Genomic DNA, 13,967 nt, shown 5'->3' with positions numbered 1-13,967 from the left:
TATAAAAAAACTGCATTATTTATGGGATGATGCTATATATAATCATCATCATCATCATTTAACGTTCATTGTCCATGCTGGTATGCATTGGATGGTTTGATCAGGGCTGGCAAGCCAGGGAGCTGCACCAATTTCCAGATAGAACTGACAAGCCGGGGAGCTGTACCAATTTCCAATCTGATTTGGCATGGTTTCTATGGCTGGATGCCCTTCCTAATGCCAACCACTTCAAGAGTGTAGTGAATGCTTTTTACGTGCCACTGGTATCAGCCATGACTACGATCTCACTTGGCTTGGCAGGTTTTCTCAAGCACAGCATAGGTTTTAGTCACTTGTCATTGCCTCAGTGAGGCCCAACATTCAAAGATCATGCTTTACCACCTCCTCCCAAGTCTTCCTGGATCTACCTCTTCCACAGGTTCTCTCCGCTGTTAGAGTGCAGCACTTCTTCACACAGCTGTCCTTCCATTATCGCCACATGACCATACCAGCTCAGTCATCTCTCTTGTACACCATATCTGATGCTTCATATGCACAACTTTTCTCTCAGGGTGCTTACACTCTGTCGTGCATGCACAGACATTGCACATCCAGCAAAGCATACAAGCTTCATTTCTTTCAAGTCTACACATGTCCTCAGCAGTCATGGCCCATGTTTCACTGCCATGTAGCATGGCTGTTTTCACCCAGGCATCATGCAATCTGCCTTTCACTCTGAGAGAGAGACCTTCTGTTACCAGTCGAGGTAGGAACTCTCTGAACTTTTCCCATCCTACTCTTATTCCAGCAGCTACACTCTCGGAGCATCCACCCCTGCTACCAACTTGGTCACCTAGGTAACAAAGTTATCAAACACTTCTAGTTTTCCCCTTTGGCATTTGATGGAATCTATTTTCTGAATGTTTTTAATGTTGATCATATCTGTGCACCTTCCACACAAAAACAATCATCCCGGTTAACCTTCCTTTGATATTGTTGCACTTCTTATATCTCCATAGCTTACACTATGGAGAAATAGGTACATCTTACGGAATCCCTACCTACACCTTGAGCATGGCCATCTACCTGGGGTGGGCGTGAGGGATTTGTGATTTATCTGGTTTTCTACTTATTAAGATTTGGTTTTTGCTGACCTTGTTTCTATGTCTGAAATTTCTTCTCTAGTTCTGGTAGTGATTCAGCTATAAGAACAAGGTCATCAACACGCACACACTCACACAAAATCATCAGCATATATATACATATATATATATATATATATATATATATACATATATATATATATATATATCACCAAAGTAAATGGACAAGTTTTGTTTGGATAACATATTTAATCGTGTTATTGTTTTTACAACAGACAATAAAAGGAGTCGAAAACTTCTATACTTGCTTAATTACTTACTACAACAGCGAAGAATGGTATTTCTCAGAAAAAGTTGTCAAGGCAACTCCAAACAGTTCTGGCATTACTATGAATCATCTATAAGGCTGAGGTGCTGGAAGAGCCAGGCACCCTCTTGGTAAGATGAGAAGATGAAAATGACAAAATCTTCATTGTCAGTTGGTGCTAAAGTTTATGCAAGGGATCACTTTTATTACAAGATTCACCATGAACTGTGCCTCCACTTCTGTTCAGAGTTCACTAGGTTCACCTCTACCCTGTCTCTAACCATTTCACACTCCAGTGAACTTACCTACTCTTTCTGATTCTTTGTCCCTATTCTCTTTCATATTCCACCTTCTTGCATTTTGAAGATTTTCTCTGACTCCGCCTCACCATCACCTTTTTTCTCTCTTCCCAGCTTGGCACAAAACATTTGTTCCTGCCCCCCCCCCCGGCCGTCATTCTCTTGGTCTTGTGAGTTCCTTGCCAACCCCATTAGTGCTGGTGTCATGAAAAAGGCTTCCTTAGGAAGGGCATTCACCCATAGACTGCAAACCAAAGTAGACTCTGGAACTCACTGCACTTCTCTGGCTCACAAAATCCTGTTGAATTGTCCAACCCTGTCACTGTGGAAGATGGATGTTAAACAATGATGATGATGATGATGATGATGGTTATTTTGTTTAATTAATGATTTGGTTTTGTTTAAAAATTCAGAAAGCAGGATCTGAAAATCATACAACAACCCCAGGCAAATTGCAGCTTGCTGGACTCTCTGAATAGCTTGGCTGACAACAAAATTACTTTGAATTTTGTTTAGCAGTGTGGCCTGCTTCATGATGAGTCATGTCTCATGTGGCCCATTTCTCAAAAAAGATTCCCATTCCTGACATACAACTTATTTCAAGTAGAATTGGCTGTCAACACTTGGTTAAGATTTGGGGAAGTCATGAGCTGTATAAAGCTGAGAGGACTCTTTTGAAAAAAGTACATCTGAAGGTCTGACAAATACTGTGAACATGTGGGGATTTTTAATTAATATGAGACTTGTTTAGGTGTGGTGAAGAAGTTTTCTTCACATCCAGTTAGCTTCAGGTTCGGTCCCAATGTGTGGTACCTTGTGTAACCCTGGGCTAACTATGTGGAAACTTGTAGTATATTTATCTGCCTGTTTCTATACACACACGTCTGTGTGTGTGTGTGTGTTGTCACCTTATTGCTTTACAACCGGTGTAAGTTTGTTTACGTTCTCGGAAATTAACACTTTGATAAAATAAGCATGAATCTTAAAACAAGCCCTAGGACGATTTGTTCCACTAACCTCAGGATGGCCGTTGTCCTATGAAGAAATCCTGCTCTGTTGCTCCAACTTCAGAGTGTTTTACTAATAAATACCATTGCAGGTTCCGTCACAAAGATTCTTAAATATTCAAGGTTTCAGTGATTCTGAAACTGCGTTACGATCTTTAAACAGAACCGTTCTTCTGCTTTTGTTTTTCTTTTTGTGAGTAATTAAGGAAACAGTGATAAAGCACCTGGCAATATATATTTTATATGAACTATCAGTAAATAACTCCCAACAGGATGTAAAGACATTGTGAATATTTTAATATTTTCAATAATGTCTTCATTTATTTGGAATATCGCCGAGACAGTCTTTAAAACCCACGGCAAATGAAAAATGATGTATACTAAACTAATTTTCCTAAAATTATCGACAGTAATCATAAATCAACAAAACTAATTAGAGACATTTTATTGCAAAGAAATAGATAATGTGTCCGTTTTAATCAAACTATGATTAATTAGGACGGAACATTTTTCGATAATTCACAAATAATTCGTAACGCTAAATGAGTCCTGATCCTGTCGACCTCTACACAAAGACATTCCATCTATGGCCATCCAGTAATAGGTTTACATAATCCAAGGTCTTAATATGTTTTAAACTACATAGATCTTCCCTCAATAGGTTTAATTAGTTTTAGTGTCTGCCTCTTATAATTAAATTAATTCCGGGAAAGAAATATTTCACTATCTCCGAGGATGTTGTTAAATATATTTATTTATATACATACCTTACGTAAATACATTGTACTTTAATAGGAAACAGCTGGGATTTACCCTACCCAACTATATAATTATATACGCTAAATATCTACGGCGTATATATTTTATATTTAATCTTCTTTAATTATAAACTTGAGATTGTCCATTCGTAACAAGTTATAATAATGAGACCGGTGTGTATATATATATATGTCTACAAACACTCACAGACATCTACCCCTCTCTCTATAGATCCACCCCATTTGTACTGCGGGTGTGTTCTGTCAAAAACCAGCGGAACAACATGAAACACGTCAGCAAGGTGGAAGAAAAGTCATTTCCTGTCTCTCATTAGCAATAATCGTTTATAATCGGGAATAAAACTGACGAGAAGTAACAAAAATCTTTTCAGTTAAAATCAAATGAATAGCCAAAAAAAATTGTCTCCGATGCCAAAATTTCAAAACTAATTTAATTTATATATTATTTTTGATGGCCGTTACTATAGTTGCCTCCATAGCTCAGTGGTTAGAGCACTGGTCTTGTAAACCAGGGGTCGTGAGTTCGATCCTCACTGGGGGCTTCTGTTACACATTTTTTGCTTTAATTTATAATTTTGATATTATTTTTCTTTTTCGCCTTACTCTTCGTTATTTTGTCTTCCATTTTACAACAGAATCATTACGTTACATCTTGGTAATAAACACATTACTTGAAAATATGTAAATTAGCTTAAAAATGCTACCATATAATTATCATTAAGGTTCTTTATAATAACGTAAATAATAGAAAAAAAAAAAGGCTCCAGGGGGATTCGAACCCTCGACCTCCAGTTTACTAGACTGGCGCTCTAACCAACTGAGCTATAGAGCCTCACGTTAATCTATTTTTAAAAAATGCTTCTTTGTATATAATTGTTAGTGATTGTAAAAAAAAACACTTACAAATATAATGACAAAAAAAAGGCTCCAGGGGGATTCGAACCCTCGACCTCCAGTTTACTAGACTGGCGCTCTAACCAACTGAGCTATGGAGCCCTGACACTAATTTGCTGCCAATTTATGCTAATTCTTTTGCGAAAGCCTTCTGTAAGTGCAGAGTTATGTCCCTTTATTGTGATGATTGTCAGGGGAAAAAAACGAGAAAGAAGTCGTTTTTCTTCAATAAAATTTATGAATGGAACTGTTTAGTCGACCCACGAAGTAGAAACGAACATCACAGGTGAATGAATAGATTAAAATATATATTCTATGAAGAAGGTGTAATGGATCTTGCAAAACTTTAACTGGTAAATCTGTATGTGGTTGTACGACATACTAGAAACAATAGTAAGATATTCTTCAAATCGTATGATATTTAATGAAAAGGAAGGCTATATGAGGCAATGTAGACGTAGATGTAGGAAAAGACGAGACGGTTGGAACGTCTTGTACTCTGTCAGAGGCTAAATAACAGGGAAAGGCAAATAGCAAAAGAAATAATTGAAATGATGAAGTATTCTCTGTCTAGTGGAAGAATAGAAATGTAAGGTTTCTGTCCAGAGACTTTGTCAGAGAGAAAAGGAAATATAAGGAAAAGTGAGAGTAGGAGGACGAGGGTGTGGGGAGCAGTAACAAGTGTCGGTGAAGGGAGGGGGAAACGGGGAATGAGGAGGGAAAGAGAGAGGAAGAGAAAATTTAAAGAATGTTAACAGATCTAATAAACTTTTCTCTCGCATTTTTGTCTTTTTACTTGTTCCACCCATTGGACTGCGGTCACATTGGGGCACCACTTCGAACGGTTTAGTCCAGCAATTCAATCCCCGTAGTTTTTTTAAAGTCTGGTACTTATTCTATCGGTGACTTTTACCGAATCGCTATGTTACAGGGACGTGAATAAACGAACACCAGATGTCAAGCAGTAGTGAAGGAAACAGACAGACACACACACACACACACAGAGGGTCGGATTAAAACTCATAGAGGCCCTAATCACTTAAAAGATTTTGGTGGCTCCCCACCATATGTGTGTGTGTGTATTTCAAATATAAACAATCAATATTTCTGAAAATCTTTAAATGAAACAACGCTAACAGTAAAATGGAAAACAAAGTTTATTTTTGTACAGCGGTGGGTAGGACAAAATGGATAAATGGGACAAAATTTTCTCCCTACCTGTTAGCAAACATTACATTGCAAGTATTGTATCATCCTTTTGTACTGTTGCATCATCTTTGGGAGAAAAAAAAATGGTCCGTAGAGATGTTGTTGTTGTTGTTAAAGTTGAGAGAGCTTGAAACGTAGTCAGGTGACAGGCACTTTTTCTTAAAAAAAGTTTTCCTCATCTTCAACCCGATTTTAATTGAGATTGCTAATAAAATATCTGGATAATTTTTTGTTTAATAATCAAGATTCTATTCTCAGTTGGATTCCAAGTCAATTTTTCCCACGCTAATGTCTAATTTGATAATTTTTAATAATAATAAAAAAAAAAAGGATGTCTAAAATAAGTTATGACTGATTTTAATAAATCCTTCTCAATAACTGGTGTATAAATATATATGAAAGAGAACCACTCCAGCAGATCTGGAGGAAGTTAAAGAGAATATTTTGTGTTAGGCTTTTGGATCTCGATGAGTTTCGTTAATTTCATATCACGTGCCATTTTTCCATGATCCTTTTTCATTTGACCAAGATATTCAAAATTTTTGTTGAGCTTCTGATCTTTTTAATGTTTAAGGATGCATATTAATGTGCACGAGTCTGTTTTCAAATATAATTCTGGAGAATTGAGGCAAATAAATTGTTTTACTCATTCTATCCCAGCTAAATTTGTCCTTCATATGCTCAAAGAGACCGGAGATAATCTTCTGAAATAGTGTTCCGAATATGTTATAACGTTTTTAATGCATTTAGAGAAGGTCATTTGCTTTGCTAATATAGTTTAAATAAGGCAGTGAACATTCGTAAACAATATATATTTTTTTCTCAAAGGCGGCGAGCTGGCAGAATCATTAGCACTCCGGGCGAAATGCCAAATGGTATTTCGTCTGTCTTCATGTTCTGAGTTCAAATTCCGAAGTCGACTTTGCCTTTCATCCTCTTGGGATCGATAAATTAAGTACCAGTTGCGTACCGGGGTCGATCTAATTGACTGACCCCCTCCCCCAAAAATTTCGGGCCTTGTTCCTAGAGTTTAAAAGGATATTTTTTGTTTGTCAAAGACACAATATTCCTCATTACACTATCCACTGCTTCCATTTTATTTATATTTGAAAAGTTTTTTCTTACTGCTTTTTAATTAAAAAGTCTTTGATTAGATCCTCAAAATTAATCTTACGCAACGCATCTTCTTTTGTTCTCTATAGAGATAAGGTATCCCAAATATTATTTCAGCAAATTTAAAATGATTTTTTTTGTGTCGTAAACCATTTCTGTGATGCGCCCCTTTCCTTGATGCCCTAAGCACATCCTTATTTTGCTTAATGGCTAATTCAGCGTTGCACACGCAGGCACACATATATATTTGTAAGGACGATCGTGCGAACCCAAATGGAGAAATGGTGACGAATGGAAAACAGGGCTCCTTTATTAAACGCGTCACACGGTCGAACACAAAAATATATCAAATGATATATATATGTTATACTTCGATAACATAGTGAATTCGTAAATGCCAGTAATGAAGACGATAGAACACAACCGATAAAGATGAATAACAGTAATATTTATTGTAGCATTTATAGCGAAGTAGGTTATACATCATTAGGTGTACACCTGCCTTCCTATATTAAATTAAGAATTAACGGAACGCTGAACTCCAGACTATCAACTCAACAACATTTAGTCATGGTGGTAAATATACATCTTTAGCTCTTGTTTGTTGAGACGTCTTCTGTGTGTGTGAGCATGGTTGTTGGGACGTTGGTATGTAGATGTGAGCGAGCTGTCTAGTGTAAGTTCGAAAGATGGAGAGAGACAGCTAAACACGTCCTTGCTCAATCGCTGGCCAGCAAGAAAGAGACAGATCAAAGCGGGAAAGCTTAGTTGTTGAATTCCACGCATGCGCACAGCGTTACTACAGAGCTCCCTTGCCAGCGCGGAACGCACGATAATATAATTCTGTTGGAACGCCTGAGGCAGGATGGCCACTGGAAACCACCCACAAGATGCGGCACAAACACACACAAAGAAAAATGAAAGAAATGAATGTACACTCGTGAGAACATGTACAAATGAAAGAAAATGTGTGAGTGCACAAGTGTGTGTGAGAAAAAACACAGAACATTAAAAGTGTCTGTAGAGAAAAATCCAGTTCGTATAAGAGTTACACAAGATTATAGTATGTCCATACGCAGGAAGTTGTGGTCCGTGAGCAGAGCTGTAGTTGAGCGTCGGATGCTAGTTGTGACCGGTTACCTGGTACGGAATATTCTATAAAAGTTACACAAGGAAATTTGGAATGTTAATACGCAAGAAGTCGTGGTCAGTGAGCAGAGCTATAGTTGAGTGTCGGATGCTAGTTGAAACCTGTTACCTGGTATTAAATATCCAAGTCGGCTAGCTCTGACTGTTGTGCGTGAGTGGATAAATTCCACTCCACAGTGAAGATAAAACCGAGTGTGTTTATATGGTGTGTCCCTGGTGGTGGGGTTGTTGGCGCACGACATTGTGGTAGACAGTACATTGATGGTGAAGACGTCGGCGCAGGAACTGTAATATAGCTGTGTTCTGTATGTGTGGTGGTAATGATGTTGACGGTGGTAATGATGTCCTGTTGAAACTTGGCGACGTCGGGGGAATGCTTGTAGTTGGTAGTAGTAGTTGTTGTCGGCGCGGTGGTAATCTTGGTTGAACGAAGCTGGTGGCGAAAAGGCTGCTCGGTGATGATGGTGTTTGAAGAGGTGCGCTTTTACAGACGGTCGACAGACAAATCTCTGTACGACCATTAGCGAAAACCTTGATGAGATTTTTAACCCAAGATGAAATTGTTCGCATGTGACGATAGAAGATGATAAACACAACCGTATAAAATGAATAACAAGAGATATTTAGTGTGGCATAAAAGATGTATGTGTATGTGAGAGTGTGAATGCGACATATAAGAACATAATAAAAGACAGGCCGTCTATATGTATGTGAGATATTACAGCAGATAGAAAGTCAGTACACGTGAGAGTTTTATACCAAGTTCTTGAGTACACAATTGGAAGTATCGCAGGCTGTAATTCTTGTCTGTTTATTATCGTGGTGAAGCTAAGTCACCTAACAGAATCGAAGAGAGAGATTTGCCGCGGTGGTTTAGTTTGGTGTACATAGTAAGTCGTGTTGACTATGGTTGCAGATGTTGGTGGTCATCGTTGCTTGGTAATTCAGTCTCCATGGCCGCATTTGTTCTTTAGTCGGGGTCACCAGTTTATAGGCTGGTAGTCCAGAATCCATGGCCGCGTTTGTTTCTTAGTTGGGGTCACGACTATAGCGAAGTAGGTTATACATCATTAGGTGTACACCTGTCTTCCTATATTAAATTAAGAATTAACGGAACGCTGAACTCCAGACTATCAACTCAACAACATTTATTCATGGTGGTAAATATACATCTTTAGCTCTTGTTTGTTGAGACGTCTTCTGTGTGTGTGAGCATGGTTGTTGGGACGTTGGTATGTAGATGTGAGCGAGCTGTCTAGCGTAAGTTCGAAAGATGGAGAGAGATAGCTAAACACGTCCTTGCTCAATCGCTGGCCAGCAAGAAAGAGACAGATCAAAGCGGGAAAGCTTGGTTGTTGAATTCCACGCATGCGTGAGACTACGCATGCGCACAGCGTTACTACACATTAAAATGTATGTCTGTGTGTGAGTGTGAATGCGACATAATAAAACATAATAAAAGACAGGCCGTCGTGTAAAGAAAAGAGTGTGTAAGTGATACATGTATGTGTATGCGTGAGATACAGCAGATAGAAAGGGAGTCAGTAACACATATAAGAATTTGCCAGTTCTTAGAGTACACAATAGTAAGAGTCTGTATGTAAGAAGTTGAGGCGTGTGGGGCAGCGCGATCACTCGTCGTGATGTTAGGGCTTCCATGCCAAGCCGGGTTCTTGTATACAGATGTTCTTCGCAGGCTGGGTTCTTGTCTGTTGTCTATCGTGGCGAAGGTGAATCGCACAAACAGAGTTAGAAGTTCTGCGGTAGTTTTGGTTAGCTGGAGTACGTAGAAGTCATGTTGACGATGTTGGCGATGCTGGTGGCGAATCTTGTAGTTCGTAGTTGAAGTGGTGTTGACGATGGTGGTAGTCGTAGTGTCGTGTTGACTGGCGGCGGCGATGCTGGTAGTCGCAGTTGGAGATGCTGTTGATGTCGTCGCTGGAACTGCTACTGCTGCTCTGTGTGGTACACGGAACAGGTCTCTAAGATATCTGAACCGAGACGATTTGGCGGGTATAATTTAGTCTATTTATAACAAAATAGGGGCTCCAGAGAGACATTAGAAAAACACTATCACGTGACCTTATTAGGGGCTGTGATTGGTCAGTTTGCGTTCTGGCGGGAACGGTACGAGGCAGTTGCCGCTTCAAATAATAATCAGTCAGGTGATAACAGGGAAAGAGATGTTTTCTACTACGCTCGCATCTGTCATATTTATAGTGAGAGAAGATGGTCTGTTTGAATATAATGGCGATAGATGGTTTTGTATATAATGGCGATAGATGGTTTTGTATATAATGGCGATAGGTAGTTTCACTACATATTTATATATATTAATGTTTGTTTTTACGTTATAATAAAAACAATTTTGCATTAAACTGAAAGATTACTCAATACATTTTGGCAGAATATGAATTTATTGTTCTTTAACAAGAATAGTATTGACAGTGACTTCGAAGTTTCGGCCAGCCTAGCTGTCATCGTATGTTTTAGAGTGTGTTTCTTTTTCCGATATATGAACTACTGATGATATATACAAAACTGTCCGACGAACGGGAATGTGAAGCTGTGAGTAACAGTTTTTGTGATATTTCTGCTGCTTTTCAATAGAGTATATATATATATATATATATATATATATATATATATATATATATATATATATATATATATATATATATAATCCCAACCCCCCCCAAAAAACGAAGAACAAACACGAAAAAGCAACAACGCGAGGACGTGGTACATGTAAAGTATTAGCAGGCGCCCAGAGAAGGAAAGAAAGATGGTTTAACGTTTCGGGCAGAGTTCTTCTTCAGAAACAGAGGAAAGTCTAATAGAAAAGGAAGACGGGGGGAAAAAATCGCCAATGATTCACATGTGGTAACATTTTGAAATATATATATATATTTATGTATATATATATATATATATATATATATATATATATATATATATATATATATATATATAATTTTTTTATATTTAATATATATAAATAAATTTTAGGAAGTTGATTATGGCTGGTCAGAGAGTGACCATTGGTTTCGCAGGCGACTCGTCACACTCACATAGCCAAAGCACATAACGTTTCTACAACTGGAGGGACGAATACGTCAAGGTCAGTTAGTTTTCTAAACAAAAAGTATAGACCCGAATTGGCCATACATTGGCCATGCGGTGTTAATACGCAGGATGGGGTATCTCCCTTACGTCGATTCCGACGATTTTTCGTACTGCAAGCTAGGAATAGAGAATTCCAAGCTTGCAGCTGAAAACACCTTAGATGCGGGCATTGACCTAAATACATCTTTCCTGGAGTTTAAAAAGGTCCCTGGGTCAAGCGAGTTTTTTTTATCCTTGGTCACTCTTCCAAGCAAAGCTTACATCGTCTATTCCCGTTTATATAAGTCCTTCGCTGTTCAAGAAGCCTCCATTTAATTATGTATGGGTTTCCTTCCTCTTTTTAGCGCCATACGCGGCTGGTTAGAGATGTGATGTTGCTCCTTTCTGGTGCCTTAAAAGAGGACCTGTGGTTGTTCAGACGTTGAACCGACATATTTCCGTGTCTGTTAACGAAAAAAGCGTCAACGGAGATGGTACATCCAGTGCACAGATACGGAAATATGACAGTTCAACCGGGGCCCCTTTTAAGCAATGTCAACTAACTAGTTATCAGGCACACTATATATTGTCAACGTCTGTCAAAATCGTTAATGACAATTCCATGTGTAGTTTATCATAAATAGGATCTAAGGAGTTAAACATTTGTTGGTTCTCTTATTTTCATTGGTCAACTACCTACTGCTAAAGAAGAACAAGTTCTTGATGTGTCTAACAGAGATCTGAACGGACAGTTGTTTGCTGACGTCATCGACCCTTGACAGAATCCTTTTGGTGATCGTCATTTTTACATCTGAACACAGTGACTTCAGCTTCGATTCAGAAGCAGTAAGTTGATATTTGGGATCGTATTTGTATTGTTGGTGAGTGCTTGCCGTCGCTCGAGCTGAACAGGTCAATGAAGATATACTTCGTTGGTTGCATGAATAATAAACGAAACAAGAAAAAAAACCCGTGAATATTTAACTGAAATATTTATCGCCGGGCATAAAGATATTTGATGTTGGTTATTTACAGTGAACAGTATTAATAATTACCGACACGGAGAGAGAGAAATTGCCCTGAAATTATAGAAAGCTATCTGTATGACAACATACGGCCAGTCCAAACAAGACACGAAGTCATATCCGAGGCGATCTATGACGTGAGCGATCCGTTGGTCGTCTGCGCTCTAAGTTGCACGCCGAACGGTTTTTATAGAGGACCAGAAGCCAAATTTTAGAACATTCGAGAAAGCCATATCACGCCACAATCTCACGCTGATTAGTTGATTTATAGACCGATCGCGTGAGGAACTATGGTGGCTCACTCGTAGTGTGTGACTGACTACCTAGCAGTTAGGTTTCGAATCCCCACAACAGTATAAAATAGATTTAGAAGAACGTCAGTTTATTGGGAAATCAGTCATTAATTAAAGGAGTTACAAAGCGATCAATTGTCTGCTAAGAAATAGCAGTCAAATCTCCCTCAAGTCACCCTGTTGGTTCAAAAAAGAAAACGACACATTTGATCAGGTAATATATGTTATTAAAAGATGGGACAGCCACAAATGGAATGGCATTGATCGTAGGTCTGCTTAATTAGGACTGGCCTACTAAACTACAACATGAAGAATTTTTGTCCGAGTTCCCATGTTATTTTTTGTAGAACCCCTTGTAAGATATTCCAAAAACCATGGAAACCAAATTCGCATTTTACAGACACCCTCATAAACAAAACTTGTGTCCGAGAGAAATTTCATTCGTATAAAATACATTAAAATACATGGGCATCCACAGCGAGTTACTAATACATCTCTGATTTGCAGATGGCATTATACTCATCGCCAAAACCACAGATCAGCGGTTGACTATGCTAACAGAGCTGGACGCCCTTAACTCAATAGTAGGCCTTAAAATGGACTGCACGAAGACGCAGCAAAAAGCCGAATAGAGGTGGAAAGCGATGAAATCGAGGAGGCAAATGAACACGTCTACCTGGGACACAGTGAAAGCACGCTGTTTCGTGGATACTGAAGTCTCTGGGAGAATAAGAGCAGAATGGAAGGCGTTGGCCTCGATGAAAGATGTGCTGAAAGCAAAGCCGGACAAGATCCTAGTTTCTTCAACGGCACAGTCTTGCCTGCGCCCTTAATACGCAATTGCGACGTGGGCTACTACGATGAGGGAAGAGCATCGACGGGCTACAAGACAGAAGGCCATGGAGAAATCCATGCTAGGAATATCATGGCGTGAGTACATCCAAAATGAGAGGAGCGATCGACGTGATCGCAGAATACCAAAATTACAAGTTCCGTTGGGCTCGACATGGCGCAAATTTCACAGATAATCCGTGGAGTTGCCAGGTGGTATCCAAGAGATCGGAAAAGACCGCTTGGAAGACCCCCACCCATGACGATAGGTAGAAGATTTAGTTAATTTGGGCCGAAATGACCCCCCCCCCCCGGTGCAATGAAGAAAGAGTTGGAAGCGCTTTGTCCCCAGCGGTATATAACAACATCTGATAAGTTTGGTCAGTACTGACGAGAAAACTTTGAACTAACCTATTTTCAAAATAATTTATAACATTTGTAAAATAAATTGTTATTCAATTTTATTAAAAGACATCTTGTGAAACTCCAGAAATTTCTTCGAGGGATCCACTTAGAGGAACTTTATAATTTGTGTCTGAAAAGGAGATAAGAAAATAAACTGTAAATGGTTCCAAATCCAATTAAACAATGACTTTTAAACACCAATGATCCACTTCTCATTGTTAATTATTTCTTATCTTCTCTATATATTAAACCACGGTTTTTACCTTTAAATTACCTACTACTGTACACCTTATAACCAGAACTATACATAGTGAGGTAAGACACCAGGAGTGCCCACGGATACGTCTATCCCTTAGATGGTTGTATAACTTCTAACTTATATCTTATTCAATAAGTAATGCATAATCAAAATACCAAATTAGAACATTCCGTTCTCTTTATCTTCGATTTCTTTTTTCTGGCTTTAAAA

The 13,967-nt window shown here is 38.7% G+C and overlaps 3 non-coding genes across 3 annotated transcripts; 1 reads left to right on the top strand and 2 right to left on the bottom strand.

The window, feature by feature from the left end:
- Positions 1 to 3,943: 3,943 nt before the first annotated feature.
- On the top strand, positions 3,944 to 4,016 carry Trnat-ugu (transfer RNA threonine (anticodon UGU)). The gene has a single exon. It is a non-coding gene; the product is annotated as a tRNA-Thr (tRNA).
- A 216-nt stretch (positions 4,017 to 4,232) lies between these two features.
- Trnat-agu (transfer RNA threonine (anticodon AGU)) lies at positions 4,233 to 4,306 on the bottom strand. The gene has a single exon. It is a non-coding gene; the product is annotated as a tRNA-Thr (tRNA).
- Positions 4,307 to 4,396: 90 nt separating this feature from the next.
- Trnat-agu (transfer RNA threonine (anticodon AGU)) lies at positions 4,397 to 4,470 on the bottom strand. The gene has a single exon. It is a non-coding gene; the product is annotated as a tRNA-Thr (tRNA).
- Positions 4,471 to 13,967: the final 9,497 nt, after the last annotated feature.

The sequence above is a fragment of the Octopus bimaculoides genome, chromosome 1 (assembly GCF_046866305.1).
Source record: "Octopus bimaculoides isolate indiv1 chromosome 1, ASM4686630v1, whole genome shotgun sequence".
In the NCBI taxonomy this organism is placed as follows: Eukaryota; Metazoa; Mollusca; class Cephalopoda; order Octopoda; family Octopodidae; genus Octopus; species Octopus bimaculoides.
Note: the sequence above shows the minus strand (reverse complement) of the source record. Positions and strands in the feature narration are given on the sequence as shown.